This window comes from Typopeltis vanoorti, chromosome 12 (genome assembly GCF_054136105.1).
Source record: "Typopeltis vanoorti isolate ZY-2024b chromosome 12, IOZ_Tvanoo_1.0, whole genome shotgun sequence".
NCBI classification, from domain to species: Eukaryota; Metazoa; Arthropoda; class Arachnida; order Uropygi; family Thelyphonidae; genus Typopeltis; species Typopeltis vanoorti.
The window spans coordinates 99,640,684-99,659,046 of record NC_143560.1 but is presented as its reverse complement, the minus strand read 5'-3'; the positions used below and the strand labels follow the sequence as shown (position 1 = coordinate 99,659,046).

At 36.6% G+C, this 18,363-nt stretch overlaps 1 long non-coding RNA gene across 7 annotated transcripts in view; it reads right to left on the bottom strand.

Annotated features, from left to right (window-relative positions):
* Positions 1–4,313: 4,313 nt before the first annotated feature.
* The window catches only part of LOC150101055 (uncharacterized), a 138,341-nt gene continuing 124,291 nt past the window's right edge, over positions 4,314–18,363 (bottom strand). For all 7 annotated transcript variants that reach the window (XR_016549150.1, XR_016549154.1, XR_016549152.1 and 4 more), the window contains one exon: positions 4,314–4,802. This is a non-coding gene — a long non-coding RNA (uncharacterized LOC150101055). The remainder of the gene's footprint in view (positions 4,803–18,363) is intronic.

The following is an 18,363-nucleotide window of genomic DNA, read 5'->3' as shown; positions in this document are numbered from 1 at the left end:
TGGTCTGGGTAGTGGCTCTCTCTATATACAAGTAGACTAGTAGTGATACTTCACATGCAATGTGAAGTATCTTCACTACTAGGTCTACTTCACTACTTAATCTTGGTTAAATGATTAAACAAGAATAATTTCTTGCATGTTTAATTTAAATTAAAGGACAATCTGTAAACAGTATGTTCTGTTATTGTTAGCATGAGTTTGTTAAAGGGAGGTCATGTTTTACCAATTAACTTATGTTCTATAACAAGATGGCAAATGCACTGAACAAGTGAGATGCATATGCAGATTGTACAAAGGTTTTTAATAGTGTCATAAGTAGGTAACTAAACTGGAAAGTATGGGAATGACTACTGTATTTTTTTTTCCCATATTTGGACACAAGTATATAAAACTACTTTTAATTCCTACATTTGCAAGTGCATGTTATGTGCTACTGCATTCTTTTATGAAAAATCATCCCTAGTTGCAGTAGATAATCAAGCTAATCAATTATCCAAACAAAACAAAAAAAAAAAACGAAGACAACATACACAGACAATCCTTTCTTTTAGTGTTACACGGTGATCAGCATTCATTTTAGAAATTGTGGACTTTATAACCGTGTTATAAATAACTATTTTAATTTCCCAACGTTTCGACCTTTATATTAAGGTCATCATCTGGAGTATATACAAATATACAAGAACAAGCTGAGTTACATTTTACACAGCATGCTAAAGAAACAATGATTGATCAACGGTTATTCTACTGGCATGACCTCTAGTTAATGTATATATATAAAAAGAAAAGGAAAAAAAATAGATAAAATTAATTATTTAGAAACTACATCAAAGCTAAATTCTATTTAAGATAACATAAGAGAAACATTCTTTCATATAGATAGCTTTCTTACAGTAACAATGATGTCCTATTTTCACATGACAATTTTTATGCTAGATTTAAGATTCTGGATTATCTACAGTCCTGTTTATAGTTAACTCTTAGGGAGAAAGGTTCCGTGGGAAGAATATGTGCCTTCCATATGTTAAGGATATTTAGACCATCATTATTGTTCAGATTAGGGTGGTTGATAAGAATCTCACAGGCTTCCTTAAATTTACGTTCATACAATGTTTTGGTGTGATGTAAACAACTGGTGCTTTTCCAGTCAATTTTATGTAAAATGTTCAGGGCATGATCAGAAAGACTAGCTTCACCATAGTTATATTTAATGTGTCATTTATGTTCTTTTTGTCTGATAGGAATTGTGTGTCCTGTTTCTCCTATATATGGTAAATTAAAGGTGCAATAAATACAGTGTACTCCAGGGTGGACCAGCGGAGGGAGGGGGTCTTTGGATGAGTTAAGTAAGCTTCTTAATTTTGCAGAAGGTTTAAAGGCGGCTTTGAGGTTGTATTTCTATAGTATTCTGTTTATTTTATCTGATGTCTCTTTAATGTAAGGAATGGTTACAGTTTTATTGTAGTCTAGTTTACCTTTGTTTTTTATTGAGGTCCTGTAGAGAATTTTGTTAATAGTGTTTTGGCTGTAACCTTTTTTTTTTTTTTGAAAAGTATTGCTGATAACTTTAAATTCATCTTAAGCGCTTGTTCATTGGAGCAAATCTTCAAAGCCATGTTTTTAGAGTATTAATGACACCTAGTTTTTGTGGTGGTGGTGGTAAGAGTTTGTGTATATATATTGGCCATTATGTGTCGGTTTCCAGTAAACAGTGAAGGAAAGACAAAGACTGCCAGAAGGAAGATATGCAAAAAAGTGTATCTAGAAATGGAAGTGTGTTCTGCTTTTCAGTCTCAATTGTGAACAGTATGCATTTGTGTTGTTTGTTTAGGTGGCTAAGGAAAGTGTCTGGGGGCCATGGGGCCAGATCGTGAAAACATTGTTAATGTACCTAATCCAGACTCTGGGTTTTAAAGGAGAGGAATCTAGAGCATGTTGCTCAAAATGTTCCATATAAAAGTGTTAGCAATGGGGATGGGAGGGGATATTGGCAAGCCCATGGCTGTGCCTTCTTTTTGTAGGTAGAAATCATTTTGACATACAAAATAACCAGAATGTAATATATGCGCAAAAAACGCCATGATATCTGCATGGAATTTGTCCTGTAAAAGAAGCATTATGTCATTGATTGGGACATTCGTAAAGAGGGCAGAGACATCAGAACTGACTAATAAATCATCTTCTTCTAATGTAATGTCTTTGTGTTTATGAAGTGTTGTGTGTTTCTGATATAGGAGGGGAAATGACCTACCGACTCCTTGAGTGCTGCTGCTAATTTCTTGGCTAGGTGATAATTTGGGCTGTCTATACCGTTGACTGTCGGTCGAAGTGGTGTGTTTGATTTGCATATCTTTGGTAGACAGTAAATTCTCAGGAAATGAGCGTAGTGCAGAAGCAATTTTTTGACTGTATCTTCGGGCCATGTAGTAACTGATTTAAGTAATTTCTCTGGGTTTTTTTTATTCTATTGGTTGGGTCGTAGTTAACAAGTTGGTATGTACTGCTGTCCGAGACTAGCAAATTCATTTTATTATTATTATTATTCTGGGAAACTCCAAGGAGTCGACAGACTCATCGAGGGAGGCCCTAACATCATGTCAAGAACAACTATTCGACATTCACACAGTATCTATCATACCTTGCCTTGAACTCATTCATGGTCGTAGCACCCACCACAGACTCTGGCAGCTTATTCCACATTTACTACTTTCCAAGTAAAAAACCTAGCTCTAACACCCTTGTTAACCACATTCTTGCCCAGCTTCCATGCATGGTCCCCTAGTCCTCCCACCACCAGTCCTATTTTCAAAAATATCTTCTGGATTAATCTTATAGTAACCCTTCAGTAATTTGAATGTCTCAATCATATCACCCCTTTTCCTCCTATCGACCAATTTTTGCAACCCACAAATCTTCAACCTATTCTCATAAGGTTCATTCCACAGACCTGCTATCATCTTGGTCACTTGTCTCTGGATCCTCTCCACTTCCTCCCCATCACAAAGAAACCTTGGTGCCCATAACTGGGCACAGTAGTCCAGATGGGGTTTTATCAAGGCTCGATAGAGAGGAACAATAACTTGTTTGTCTCTCTGCATGTTAAAGTATTTTTCAGAAGCCAAGTCATTTGATGAGCTGATTTAGCCACTTTTGCAATGTGCCCCCTAAACTTCAATTCCCTAACCATCAACACTCCCAAATCCCTGGCCTCATCAATCTCCTGGAGTATGGTTCCACCAACGTGATATACTGCTGCTATTCTTTTCACCCCAAAATGCATAACCTTACACTTTGCCACATTAAATTGACATCCATTTTTCCTAGCCCAGTCCTCCAAACTATCCAAATCATTCCGTAAAATTCTGACATCCTGTGCACTCACAATTGCTCTACCCAACTTTGCATCATCAGCAAACAAGTGAACACTTCCTCTCAGATCCTTTCCTATATCATTGATGAACAAATTGAAAGGTAGTGGTCCAAGAACAGAGTCCTGTGGCACACCACTAGTCACAAGCCATCTTTTAGACTCAACTCCTGAATAAACCACTCTCTGGTATCTCTCCATCAACCACCCTCCTATCCATCTCACCAGTCCTATATCCATCCCCATCTGCTCCAGTTTACTGATTAGGGTTCCATGTGGTATCCTGTCAAAGGCCTTTGCAAGGTCCAGTAGAATCACTGTAAACCCATTACCCTTATCCAGTTCAGCCGTCACTGTGTTATGAAACATGAGCAAGTTACTGAGGCATGATCTACCCTTCACAAAACCATGTTGTCTCCCATACAATATCCCATTTTCATCTATCCAATCCTGTATTCTTTTCTTGACTAATTTCTCTAAGACCTTGACAATGATTCCTGAAATGCTAATCGGTCGGTAATTTACAACAGCAGTCTTGGAACCACCTTTATGCAGTGGAACTATTTTCCCCTCTTTCCACCCCCTCAGGATTTTTTCTAAATATGTGGTTCGGTTTAGAATAACCGTGACATTTCCTTTATCGGATCTCATTATTACGATGTCCAGATTTGAATTTAGTGATTTCACTGCTGTTAATTCATGTTTCATTAAATTATTTATAACACGTTTGTAAGGTCCATAATTTCTAAAATGAATACACAGACAATATCACATATGCAATAATGCAGAATTTTTTAATGTTTGTATGTATATTCCCCATACATGATATCATGTGTAGTCCAGTCCCCCCATGTTTATTTATCCTTGCAACATCTCAAACTATCAGCTAATATTCATTGCCACTCCTTTATAATCTAACCCCAAAATAACTTCTGACATACATATATACACTGGTAAAAGTTTTAATACATAATCCAAAATATATATTTAGATTGTATTAAAATACAAAACTTACTCTATATGTCAATACCTTTTCCCATTATAAAAGTTCTTCTTTCAACTTTTCAAGCAGACATACTGAGATTCCATATAACTGCATATTTATATACAAAAACTTAAGCTGTCTTAACAAAAACTTAAACTGTCACATAAAATACTCATGAATCGAGAATTAACAAGGCTGTTTCACAATTACCACTGTAAAAATTTTAGGATAACTAAAAACAATTTTTATTGCTACTTAAACCAGCTTAAAAATTTTTTGCTCTTTGATTTTTGGTTAGATTTAGTACTGGTAGTCTCTTCTAAATTACTGTTGCTCATTTTAGTTCTTTCACACGCTTCTGGACTTTCTATTCTAGGAGCATTACTGTCTCCTTTAGACTGCTGAGGCTCAATTTCTGGCATGTCACGAAACACCGAACATCTTCCTTTCCTAGAAATTGATAACAGCATTCATGAAAATAAATAAGATATTAACTTACAAAAGAAATATGGTTACTTGATGTAATTATCAAATAATCAAGAATTAATGCTAATTCTTGAACTTATGTAAAAGATGCCCAGACTGCATCTCAGTTTAATGACTGAAAAACACTGTTAGAAGTAACCATGTATAACTAACTTGTATAACTTAGCTATACCCTTGGCTCAAGAGTCAATTCGTGAAGGAGAGAAAGGAATAAGGCAATGTACGAATTCATTACCAACATGTGAAATCACGTGCTTTATACCTAAATTTTCCAACTGTTGCAAGCAAAATAGTTACCATTTTAAAAACTAGAATTTTCATAAAAGAAAAGCTAATTTTCCAATGTATAATAATAAATACTCATCCCATGAAACGCATTGAAAAACAGTAATTTGATGGGGGCAATGTAATGGTCTTGGTATGTTTCTCGTTATATAGACTCAGACTGCTGGTTGTGGATGGAAACATGAACTTTACAAAGTACCAGGGAATTCTAGACAATGCTACACTGCCTTCAGTTTACCAGTTTTATAGAGACGGGGCCATTCTTGTTTCAGCAGGACAACACACCATGCCATAAAGCATGCTCCATTTCAACATGGTTTGAGGATACGGGTGTAGAGAATTTAGAGTGGCCAGCTCAAAACTCCGACCTCAATCCTATAGAGGCCCCTTTGGAATGAACTTGAACATACCTGCAACTACAATAGTTACCAGCATCTCATTGAAAGTGTGCCAAAGAGAGTGCAGAATGTAATTGTGGCTCAACTCCTTAATGATTTTGCACTAAATGCAGTATTGTCTAAATAGCACTGGAGTCGGATTACTTTTTTCTACATAAAGTATATTGTTAATACCAAATACAATCAATTAAAAAAATAAAACTCATATCACAGGAGTGCAAAAGAAAACTTTCTCACTCCATATACACTTCATTCATTCTAGTTTATTTAATACTGCTATAACTGGTTTTGAAAATAATGTTATTACATTCTCCTAATCTCTCTTCCAGTAATCATAAGATTTCCATCTTCAGTTATTAAAAACAGTTCCTGATTGTTGCTACTTCTATTCTTCATTAATGCATATAGCATTTATATTCTGATTAATGTCTTCCTTCAAGTAATGTTAAATTCAATCCACCTTTTTATCTTATTCCCCCCCCATACTTCCATTATAAACAATTCATTTTGATCTTGTTTGTATTAAATTCCAAAAAGCTTTATTTTTTTTACTTAAAAGCTTCCAACTGAATGTTTTTCCTTTTCTGCTTATTCTTCCACACATCACTTCTGTTCTTACCTCTATTCACATGAACTTATGGACAATGGACCTGATTTAAGACCTTTTTCTCAGTCTGTTTCAATATATGCAGCATACTCAATCTTAAAACACACACAGATTTTTTTCTATGTCAGCCCCACATGCAAGATATTCCAAGACATATGAAATCAAAGTGCTGTGTGTGAGCAAAAGGTTAAAGAAAGGAAAGAAATGGTTTGTGTTTCTTGGAAGGCTGAAGGTTATAATCACTAAGGAAAACAGTATGGGGAAGACTGATCCAAAGAGCAGAGGCATAGGGAACAGAGGAGGATGAAAGCTGGTTGAATAAGTTTTGATTGTTTAGCTGGTTCAGTTGGATTATGCCCAAAGCAATTCAGGCTATAAAGCCAGTGTATTATGTCTGTAAATTACAGATGCTCTTCTGGCCAATTTGCCTATTTTGCAGGATGAAAAACCTGAGTTTCTGGGAAGAAAATTCCTGCTACCTCCAGGTATTTCCAAGTGTATTATGAGATTGGCTAACTGACCTTTGGTTGAAAAACTCTGATAAACATCCTAGATGGATGGGATTCAAGTCCAGGTCTTTCCAAACAAAGAGCACTGATAAGTTTGGAGCTGAACTATAGCAGCTGCTGGGTGTTGACTAGCAGCTGTTTATGTTTGAAAATGATTTAAAGAAAGTTGAGTGGCAGTTCAGTGGAGAAGCATCCGTGGAAATACTTATAGAAAGACATAATACAGTAAGAGAGGAGCCATCAATTAAGCTCTTGTCTGAAAACAATCAAGCATTCTCAGGGAGCACCTAGGTCTACCATCCTAAATGGGAGAACAATATTCTAAGATTGGATAGATTTGAGATTTATGTTGTCAGAAGTTGAACAAGAATAAGGTATTGTTTAGAATGAAAAGGAATATCGTGCTTTTTTTTTGGAGACTGACAAGACAATAGATGTGATGTGTTTGTGCCATGATAGGATAGATGTGAAAGTCAATCAAGAAAAGAAAACTAATCCTGACTGGTAACTATTGACAAAAGTGAAGGAGAGTGCAGCATGGTCTTCCTTCGGAGAAATGAGACAGAACTGCATTTTAGTGGCATTAAAACTCACTAGGTTATTCTCACCCCACTTTGGAATGACAAAGTGATCAGTGTTTAAGACATTGGTTACAAAGCATTTTGAAGCCTGAATCACCTGAGCACTACAAAGTTTTAAGGAAAAAGAGGAATGCAGAGTACTGTCATCAGCAAAGCTCTGATATCCTGGAGTATTCACTTAGTCATCCTCTTATATATCAGTGATCTTCTCTCTGACTGATTGAAAAATCTGATAAAAGGAAACTATCACCAGTAATGAGTAATGAGAGGAAGCTGGTAATCCACTCAAAAAGAGTACAAAGAATACCACAAGATGGTAACTTGATAATGCCACGATATCAGACTCAACTAAATGCCTTGAAAATATCAAGAATAACTGCTTGCATTTCTCTTGATATGGCCTGTGTTCGAAGGTGGGTGATCTAGGAGATCACCCACCTTCCTAAAAACTAGGAGATCAACTGTGGAGCAAAAATGATGGAATCCATACTTGTGATTACTAAGCATTCATTGAGTCTCCAAGTAGTGAAGCAGTTGGCTGTTGACTTTTTCCATTATTTTCTGAAGTACTGAAGTCAGAGCAACAGAGTGATGATTTGATTGTTGACTATTGTCCTTTTGAGGAAGAGGCTTGATAAAAGCTTAGGTCCCTCGTCCTTCCAAGCTGTTGAGTAGATGAGTATGACAGCTTGAAGAGGTGATACAAGATTAGCATCAATTCTGGAGAACAAGCTTTTAGTACAACTAGAGAAATACTTACTAGGATTATTAGAAATACATACTCTAAATATACTCATGAGGCTTATTACTATCAAGACTAATGAGTATTTTTCTGATATCCTTCTGACAAAAGGTCAGAGGAGGCTTATTGTGGATAGTTTGTGGAATCATGAAGGGAGATCTGCCTTGGTTAATATTCCACAAAAGGGTGGAAGGCAGTACAAGTGGTGAATATCAATGCCAGAAGATAACTTCATTTTGGAAGTTTTCAGCATCAATTAAGTCATTCTTTTTTGCTGCATCATTATATTTATGAGTGTTTGTGTGATTAACTGTAAGAGTAGTGTGTTAAATTTTCTGATTGGTGCCGATGCACAAAATAACGGTGTGTGATTTTAATGTGTGCGATTATATTTGCTGCAGCCTTTGCAGGAGATATTTTTGGAAGAATGAAACTGAAGAATGTGTTTGTAGAAAATGTGAAAATGTTTTGTGAGCAAATGCCAGAAGTGTGAAGAGAGTAAGAAGAATGATAGCAGAGAATTGAAAGACAAAATACGTGATAATGCAATTAGCTTAGTTAGTGTCCCTTCACACAGTGGCATATTGATGTATAGGCCTGGGCCTAGAGCGGCAAATTTTGAGGGGTGGCGGAAATGTCCAGGCTCTCATTTTTGTAATTATAACATGTTCCTTATATGCCGCATCTACTCACAAGTAGAGAAATATTTTTCTTTTCCTCATTGTAAGTTTAGTCTGCAAGCATATTGGCATGTAATCAGATTCTACATAACTATGCAGACCGAGACACGTGCACGGAAAGCTACTGTGTTATTGGTAACTTGACACAAAGGTAATAGGGATTGCAGTTAGGAGAGATTGTTAATTAATTTTTTGTCGGTATTATTCTTACTAACTGTAACAACTTTTCCTTCTTTATTATTTTGAATTCAAATTAAGATTGTTACCCTTCCTTGAACTCTTTAGTTCAGTATCCTGATATCTTTGTGGCAGTTAAGATGTGCTAAATCTGAAATTAGTTTTAGAGTTTTCACTGCCCTTGGTATATGTTGTCATCAGAGTGGAGGTAATACTGTTTTATTGTTTTGCTTTTAAAAAGTTATAAATTGCGTAAATCATTCCGTGCTTCCTGCATGTTTTAAATTACTATTTAAATTTTAAAACATGAGTGACGGTAGAAAGCAACTTAGTGTACTGAATATAAGAAGAGGAGAAAAGAAAAGGAAGTGAAAATTAACAAAATATTTAACAAAGACAAGAATACTGGACAGTTTTTTTGCATCAGTATCTGCTAATAGTGATTGTGATTTGGAAAAACAAGAAGTGGTTGAGGAGATGGAAATTGAATTTGTTTCAAATGACTTGCCTACAACAAATCCCAACAATCTGGCAGCAGTGAGTAATCATAGTGAGTAATCACCCAGCTGAGTGGATTCTAAATGATGTAACACACGAGTGTATCGCAGTTAACGGGTTTCTGCAAAATTTAGACAGTGATCTTTCAAATCACAAAGAGTTTATCCTGACAAAGTAAGACATGTTTCTAAGAAACTTATTGAGAGGAATCTGATTAATGGCAAAAAATTAATAAGAGATTTCTTGTTTACTCTCCTAGTACTGGAATGATCTTCTGTGCACCTTGTCGGGTGGAGGGGGAGCTGACGACAGTCACTTTGTCGGTGGATTTAATGACTGGAAAAATGCAGAAGCACGAGTGAGTCATCACGAGAAAGCAACTAGTGATATGAACTGTCTGATAGTTCTGAAACAAAGAGCAAATCTTGCAGGGAGAATTGAGTTACAAATAACTCAGCAACTGGAAGAAGAAATTAAGTACTGGAAGGCAGTGTTAAAACGAGTCGTTGCAGTTGTAAAAACATTGGCCAGTAGAGGACTTGCTTTGAGGAGAAAGGATGACATTTTTGGTTCTGTGCATAAAGGAAATGTAATGATGTGACTAGAGTTAATTAGTGAATTTGATCCCTTTCTTGCTGAGCACATTGCCAAATGCGGGAAAAAGGAATAAGTTTCGTTTCCTATCCTTCCTTTGCCACATATGAGGAATTTATTAAAAGAATGGGCGAGAAAGTAATCAAATTTATTGTGGAAGAACTTAAAATAGCTAAGTACTATTCCATAAGTGTTGACTCAACACCAGACTTGTCTCATGTTGATCAGCTGTCCTTCATTGTACGATATGTGAAAGAACATGGAACTCCTGTGGAGGGTTTCTTGCATTTCATTCCTAACGTAAGTCACAAATCTGAAGAGTTACAAGAGGGGCGGTTTTGACTTCACTAAACAAGCTTGGAATTGATGTAGCAAATTGCAGAGGCAGGCATATCATAATGCTAGTAACATGTCAGGCAAGTACACAGGACTGCAAGCAAGAATTTGTGAAATAAATCCATTGGCAGAATTCACACCATGCACTGGACATTCTCTGTCTCTAATTGGTACTTGTGCTGCCGAATCCTGTCCATACTCTTACGCATTTTTTGATGTCTTTCAGAAACTGTACGTATTTTTCACATCTTCAACACATCGGTGGAGTGTTCTAAGAAAGCACCTGGAAACCTCTGGAAATGTATTCAAAAGTTCTTTGCTACTCGTTGGTCAGCTCGTGATGATGCCTGTCAGAGTCTTCATGAGGGATGGAAGGAAATAATTTCCACTTTGTCCGAAATTGAAAATGACACCACCCAGAAGAAAGTTATGCGATGCGAAGCAAGTAGTATTCTATGGCAACTTCAGTCACTGGAGGTTGGGATCATGACCTGCCTATGGGGTGATATTCTCGCAAGAATGAATGCCACAAGCAAGAAATTACAAAGTGTAAACATTGATATAGGAACTATGTGTGAACTGTACAGGTCCCTCGAAGAATATTTCAAAGAACTAGAGTTACTCTATGAATCCTATGAAGAACAGGGCAAGAAATTTAGTGGAGTTGACTTGTATGAGGTAGAGAAAAAGAGAAAGAAAAAGCCCACCAGGTTTTTTGATGACAGTGCAGATGAAAGTAATGAAAATGAAGACGAGAACAATCCAGTCAGTCAGTTTCAAAACTGATACTTATAACACAATTTTGCATAGTCTCTCATTCGAAATGAATCGAAGAAAAGTGTCGAATAAAAACCTCTCGGAGTTCCGATTTCTCACAACAATGCATGTAATATGTGAAAAGGATGTGTCATAAAAGGGGCAAAAAACAGTCGAAAAGAACACTTTTCAACTGATATTGAACCTGAATTTGTAAACGAATGTCTGCACTTCAGAGCGCACCTGAAATCAAGTGGCCTAGAAATAAATACATTCCTACACCTTTCACAGAAAATTCGAAAGGAAGTCCTACAGTGTATATATATCCCAATCTAGACACTGCTGTTACGATTTTTCTGTGTGAGATGGCAACAAATTGCTGAACTGAACAATTGTTTTCCATCCTGAAAAGGTTGAAGGCTTACTATAGAACAACTATGACAGAAGAAAGGCTCAGCAACTTGGCAAATTGAGAGCGATATTAAAAGGCACTGGACTATGTGGACACGATAATACCTTCACCGAATGAGCAGCAAGACATAGAATATTCTAGGACATTTTGGGTGAGCCATTATATATATTTATATTACAAATTTACGATATAAATAGGCTATGCATGTAAATTAACATGTTCATTAAATATGAGGGGCGGCACTTTCTGCAGGCCTAGGGGTAGGAAATACCTAAATACACCATTGCCTTCACAGGACTAAACGTGACTAAATGTGAGATTGAATGGTTGGAGAAACACCTCACAAATGGTATGACACAAAAGTGAAAGAAATGGGAGAGAAAGCAGAGCATAAAAAAGCAAAAGTGTGAAAATAAGGATTGAATTTGCATCAATGGCAATTCACTGATACAAGGAGTCCTTGAGGAGAGTGTGACAAAGTCATGTTTTTCTGAAGTTAAGATAAATGATTTCAGTGATGCTGTAAGAATGTAGAGAGTTAAGGTCTTCTTCAATGGATTTTAGGCTAGATGGCTTGTTCCAGTCTCATGCCATCTCTTTCTTGGTCTTACGATTCTTCTTTTACCACTTATTTTATATCTGTATAATATTTTTGGTAGTATGCTGTTGTCCATTCAATTATATGTTCTATCAGTTTTGCTTATACTATGTAGTGCAATACATAGCCTCTCCCTCTCAAATATCAACCTCACCTCATGGTCCATCCTGGTCTAAAAGTACAGACGAGGCACTGGCAACCAAGTATCAGCAGTATAACCCTAACATCCTAATAGAGTAAATGCTATTGAATCTACCTGTCCAGAGGTGTTGGGTAGCATCCCTACCACTGGACTTACCAGTTAGTAAGCTGCCCTGGGGAAATTCAATATACTTTCAAGTCTCATCCAAAGAAAAGCTTGGCAGACTATCAGAGAAAAGACCACAATTTAGGAAAAGGTAAACAAAATTGGAAAAAGGAACATATGATGTTTTTTTTGGCTGGTTTACAAATGCAAGTGATAATGTGGTATGCAAGAAGACATGATAAAGTTACTAGTGCATGCAAAAAAGAAGACTGAAAAAGCAAAATTTGTGAGTCTGTTGCCACAGTATGATAGAGGCAGGCTGAGATAGAGCTATGATCACAAATGAGTCAGCATTCAGATTGTGCAGGAGGAGTGGGTGTGGGGTGAGTTTGATGGAAGTAAGAATTTACATAAGATGGACAGCTTACATCTAAATGGATTTGGTGGCAGAAGGCCTGAGACAGTGTTGTTCAGTGAAAGTTCAGAAATGCAAAGTCAAGAAAACTAGACTTTGCATTTCTGAACGAAGAAAGAATGGTGAACGTGGGTCCAGGCAATCTAGAGGTTAGAAAGTTGGAGAGTGATCACATGGTGCAAAATGTAGCACCCCATGTTGACTTTAGTGGGGTGAGTAATTTAAGGTGTAAGAGAGGTTGTGGGATGAAGGAAATATTGCAGTTTATATATACTAATGCCATAAGTATTTGAAATAAGGTTGAGGAGTTTTTGACATTGGTTAGCACAACTTCGACAAAAGTTATAGGCATTAATGAGATGTGGTTGACTGAGGATGATATGGTCATAGGAATAGAATGCAAGAGATATAGTGTTAGGAGAGGGCAGAAGGAACAGGATGGGGAGAGGAGGAATTTTGCTAACAATAGTAGAGGAATTAAAGCCAAAAAGAGTAGAAGTACATCACAAGGACAGCAATTCAGAGAGCAATTCATTTGAAGCTATCTGGTGTGAGATAGAGGCCATCAGGACTAAATATGTAATTGGTTGCTGCTATAATCCAGAATGTATAAATGAGAATGTAGATGACATGCACTTGCAAATTAGCATGGTGAGTATGGGTCAAGTAATCATTATGGAGGATTTCAGCTATAGGGACAAACTGGGAAGATGAATGGTCACAGGCAAGGAAAGAAATGGAATTTATACAGCTGCTGAGAGATACTTACCTGAGGTAGCATGTAATTCAGAGAACACAAGATTCAAGAGTGCTGGATTTGATTATAGCATCAGATAACTGAATAGTAACCAATCTAGCTATTTTGCCTCTGCTTGGAGAAAGTGATCATATAGTCTTGACCTAGGAGATTGCCAGACATTGTGACAAGCTGGGGAAAGATAGTGGTGAAGGTGTGTTTAAAGAAAGCAGTACCTAGAAAGAGAAGAATAAATCAGGTGGGAGTTAGATGGATCAATAGCTTCATAAAGCAGGAGTTGAGGACAAAGAAAAGGTTGTAGAGGGATTATAAATAAAAGGTGATCAGTATGGCCATGAACAGTAAAAGGCACAAGCAAGAAGAGTGACCAGTATGGTAAGGAAGGCTACAGCTAATTATGGAAGAAAGCCAGTTGATGAGGCCAAAAATAACTCTCAATAGTTTTTTCCTATGCGGCCAGTAAAAGGAAGAACGACTACAGAAGGATAACTTGAAAAAATGCTGATGGTGGGGAGGTAACAGAACCAAGCCAAATAGCTGAAATGCTGAGTGAACATTTTGCAAGGATGTACCATCTAGGTGGTACATCCTTGCAAATGTGACAATGCAATGCCAGATGTGACATTGACTGATAGGAGAATAGAGGTTGGAGAAATGGAGATGCTTAAAATATTGTAGAACCTCAATACAAATACACAGCCATGGAATTCAATGGCATATGGGCCCATATATTACAAGAATGTGCATGGGAATTATCAGCTCCACCAACTAAGCTGTTTAATTTAAGCCTCAGTCCTGGAAAATGCCAATTGAGTGAAAAGAGGGAAAACAAATAGTCCCTTTGAACAAAGGAGGCTCCAAGACAGAACTCTATAGCAATTTATAGGTAATCAGCATCTCAGGAGTGATAGTGGTTAAGGAATTGCAGAAATTGGTGAAAGAAATTCTGGACTGAGTGAGTAGAAATATACTCTATAAGGGACAACATGGTTTTGTGAAGGGTAGGTCTTGCTTTAGTAATTTGTTTACTTTTTATAATCAAGTGACAATGGAATTGGATAAGGGAAATGGCTACTCAGTGATACTGGTAAACTTGCAAAGCACTTAAGATTCCACATAGACCTCTATTGTATAAATTAGAGCAAATGGGGGATGGTTATGAATCTGGTGATTTGGATTAGAGGGTGGCTGAGAGACAAATATCAAAGTGGTTTATGGAAAAGTTCAGTCCAGGAAAAAGCAAGTGACGAGTGGTGTACCACAAGGCTCGTACTTGATCCTCTGTTTAATTTGTATATCAATGCTATAGGAAATGATCTGACAGGAAATATTCAGTTGTTTGTTGATCTTAAACTGGGAAGAGGAATGAAAGTAAATGCTAAATGAGGCAGAGATCCTGCAGGAAGACAAACAGACTAGCATTATGGGCAAAGGTAAATGGCTTCCAGTTTAATGTGGCCAAGTGTATAGTGGGAAGAGATCAGAAGTTGCGTACTATACAGACAGAACTGAATTGCAGGAAACTGATGAGGCCAGGGACTTGGGTCATTATGATTGTGGACAGAGAGTTGAAGTTTAGAGGGCATATAGCAAAGGTAACCAAAACAGCACATCAGATTACATGGTGGGTGAACACACTAACAAGCAGGGATAAAGATGTTATTGTGCCCCTATATAATAAAGTCACATCTGGATTACTGTGCACAGATCAGGACAGCCAGATTCCATGGGTATGAAGAAGTTGTGGAGAGGATCCAGAGGCAAGTGACAGATTGTGACAGGTCTGTGGAATGCTCCCTATGAGAACCGATTGGCAATCTGTAGGCTTCACAATTAGCTGATAGGTGAAAAAGAGAAGACATGATAGACACATTTAAGTTAAGTTATTAAAGGGGTTTTATAGGATTGACAGTACAGACCTTTTTCAGTACATGGCAAGAATGGTGAGAACATGGGGCCACCACTGGAAAAGTGTGGTTAGCAAAGGTGTAAGGACCAGATTTTTGCTTGGGGGGGGGGGGGGGATGGTGAATGGGTTTCCAGAGGTGGTTATGGGTGCTTCATCAGTGAATAATGGATCTCCCATGAGTGTTTTGACTCCATGGAGATACACCTGCATATACAATACATACAAGGTCATTGTCTCTGAAGAGAACCAACCAGTTCAAAACAGCTGTCAGGCCAGTGAAACCTTATCAAAATGGACTAATAAAAGGTGAATATATAGAAGCTTGGGCAGCGCCTATGTCTTAAGTAGTCCAGACTTAAACAACTCGTGAATGCCGAGGAATGTATTCCAGCAAGCTCTCTGGTCAACTTAAGAAATCTTATGTAATTTTACATCACTGAAATGAAGCCTCTTGGCTCTCTTTATTTTAATAATTAATTAATTACAAGCATCATTATCTTATCACTAATTCCATTATAATTAATGATACTTTATAAGTAATGATACTTATAAAGTATCATTATTTCATTATTAATGATTAAACCAACACAATTTTTTGGTTGGCCATCAGTTCCTTTCAAAAAGGAAAGTCTCCTCTTAACTCCCCCCCCTCCCCATTTTGTCTCATTCATATCCTATTTCTTCTCCATAATATCCAATAACTCCTCATCTTTACATGCAAGTGTTAATAGGTTCAACATTCCTATTCTCTGTTTCCTTTCCGGTCCACATCATTTAAGATTTATATCAATCCATCTTTGATTCCTTTGTTTCTTTTTAGCTATAAATAAATCCACCAACATTCCTATATTAAAAGGAACTTTTATGCACAAATATCTTCCAAGGCTGTATAACGCACAATATTTACACAGGTCCTCCAGCAGTAGCAAATAGTGATGGGAACAAGATGCACCCCATGACTGAGTAGCCCACTCTGCTCACTCCAGCCACTTTATCTAGAATGAACAGAATTCACTCTACTCACTCCAGATGAGAAAACATGCCCAAAAATAGTATGATTCACTAACCCTGGACTGGATAATCACATTCAGTGGAATCACCAAGTAGCAGTCAAAATCAAGGCATTTACTTTGCAGTCTATAATGTTGATTCTTGGATACTTAGACTGCTGAACAATCTGAAAGACATGTTAGTGATTGGTACCTAAGCCTGCTCCAACCCTGGATACTGATGACCCAAAAGAAGATTTTAATGCCAAATTTGACACTATCTTGTGTCACATACAAGATAAAGTGATTTTTTTGGTAACTTAGATCAAAATTTGGACCTAACTACACTCTGGAAGGAGAATTAGCTGCACTGAGATTATTGCAAAGCAAGTTTGCTTTATTGTGAATGTTAAGGATGCTGGTAAACAAATAGAACTCTCATCACGATTAAGTGTGCTGAACATTATCTTCACAATTGCAATTCTAATTTATTGCATAGAAAATAATTACTGCCAAATATGAATTAGCATCATCTAATTCTATGTACTTTGTAGATTATATAACCACATAAATACTCAAAAATGTAATAGAAATTATAAGAAAACTGTTATTTGAAAACATTCACAAAATTAGAATAATTTTTAACATGGTTCAATATATGAGAATATTCCAATTTTTTCCCAATTGGTTTGAGGAGAACATAGAAATAGCATATATTTCAGTTAGCTGCAGGACTGACTTGTGTGCGAGGAATTGTTTGCATGTAGATTTCAGTTAATCATTTGCTAAACATGGGTTGCTAAACCACTATACAAGTGACATATTGAAAGCTAAGAAAATTTGTATGGTGTCTCTCTACACAAAGGCAAACTCAACAGTTTATAGCTAAGGAATTAATGTTCTCATGCGAGCGTGAGTAGAGTATTGAGACAGTACTCTAATAACTGGAGTTTTCAAAATAATTGTTGCAATAGCGGTCAAAAGGTGATAACTACATCAAGAGATGAGAGGAGATTGAAGAATATCATGAAGAAAAACCACTTCCGAAATGTAAGGTATTTTCACAGAAGATGGAAAGAACTAGGTGTGAATGTGTCTGAATCTATGACATTGAGATGGCTTCATAAATTGGGTTTTAAATCATATGTGCCTAAGATGAAGCTGTTTATGACTTCCAAGCAAAAGACAGCTAGGGTGCGATTGTGTAAGCAAAGACTGTTGTCTTTGTTTACAAACACATCAAAGGATACATGTTTGGCATCTTAAGCAAGAAGCATTTGATTAAGAATGCATGAGGTGTTCAGTAAAATTTGCAACCTCTGTCATGGCATGGATTTGTATGACTGCAGAGGGTCCAGGTAGGCCCTGTATTGTATACAAAAGAGTCAATTTCAAAGTGTGTACTAAGAAATTCTTGAGCATTTTATGTTATCGGCATCGGAAGATTTATGTGGTGATGATTTCCTTTTTTCGGCAAGATTCAGCTTCTTGTCACACTTCCAAGACCACTACTAGATGGCTCAAAGAAAGGAAAATCAATGTAATTCCTTGATCGGCAAACTCATCAGATTTAAACTCCATTGAGAATTTGTGGAGAATTAAGAAACATCTTCAAGAAGTTGTCCCAAGTGACAAAAATGAACTTGTTTCTAGTCTGCAGACCATATGGCCATGTTTTGATAAAAAAAAAAAAATAAACTGAACTGCTAGTAAATAATATGGCCAACCGTTTACAAACAGTTGGTCATATTATTTAAAGGAGGGATGCAACAAAGTACTAATTATCATGTTGTTTCCCTTTGAAATTTGTGTGCATTTATTTTCACATTATTCTAATATTTTTTGAACCACATTAAAAATTATTCTAATTTTGTGAATGTTTTCAAATAACAGTTTTCTTATAATTTATATTACATTTTTATGTGTTTACATGGTTATATAATCTACCAAGTACACAGATTTAGATGATGCTAATTCATATTTAGTAATAATTATTTTCTATGCAATAAATTAGAATTGCAAATCATTCAACACA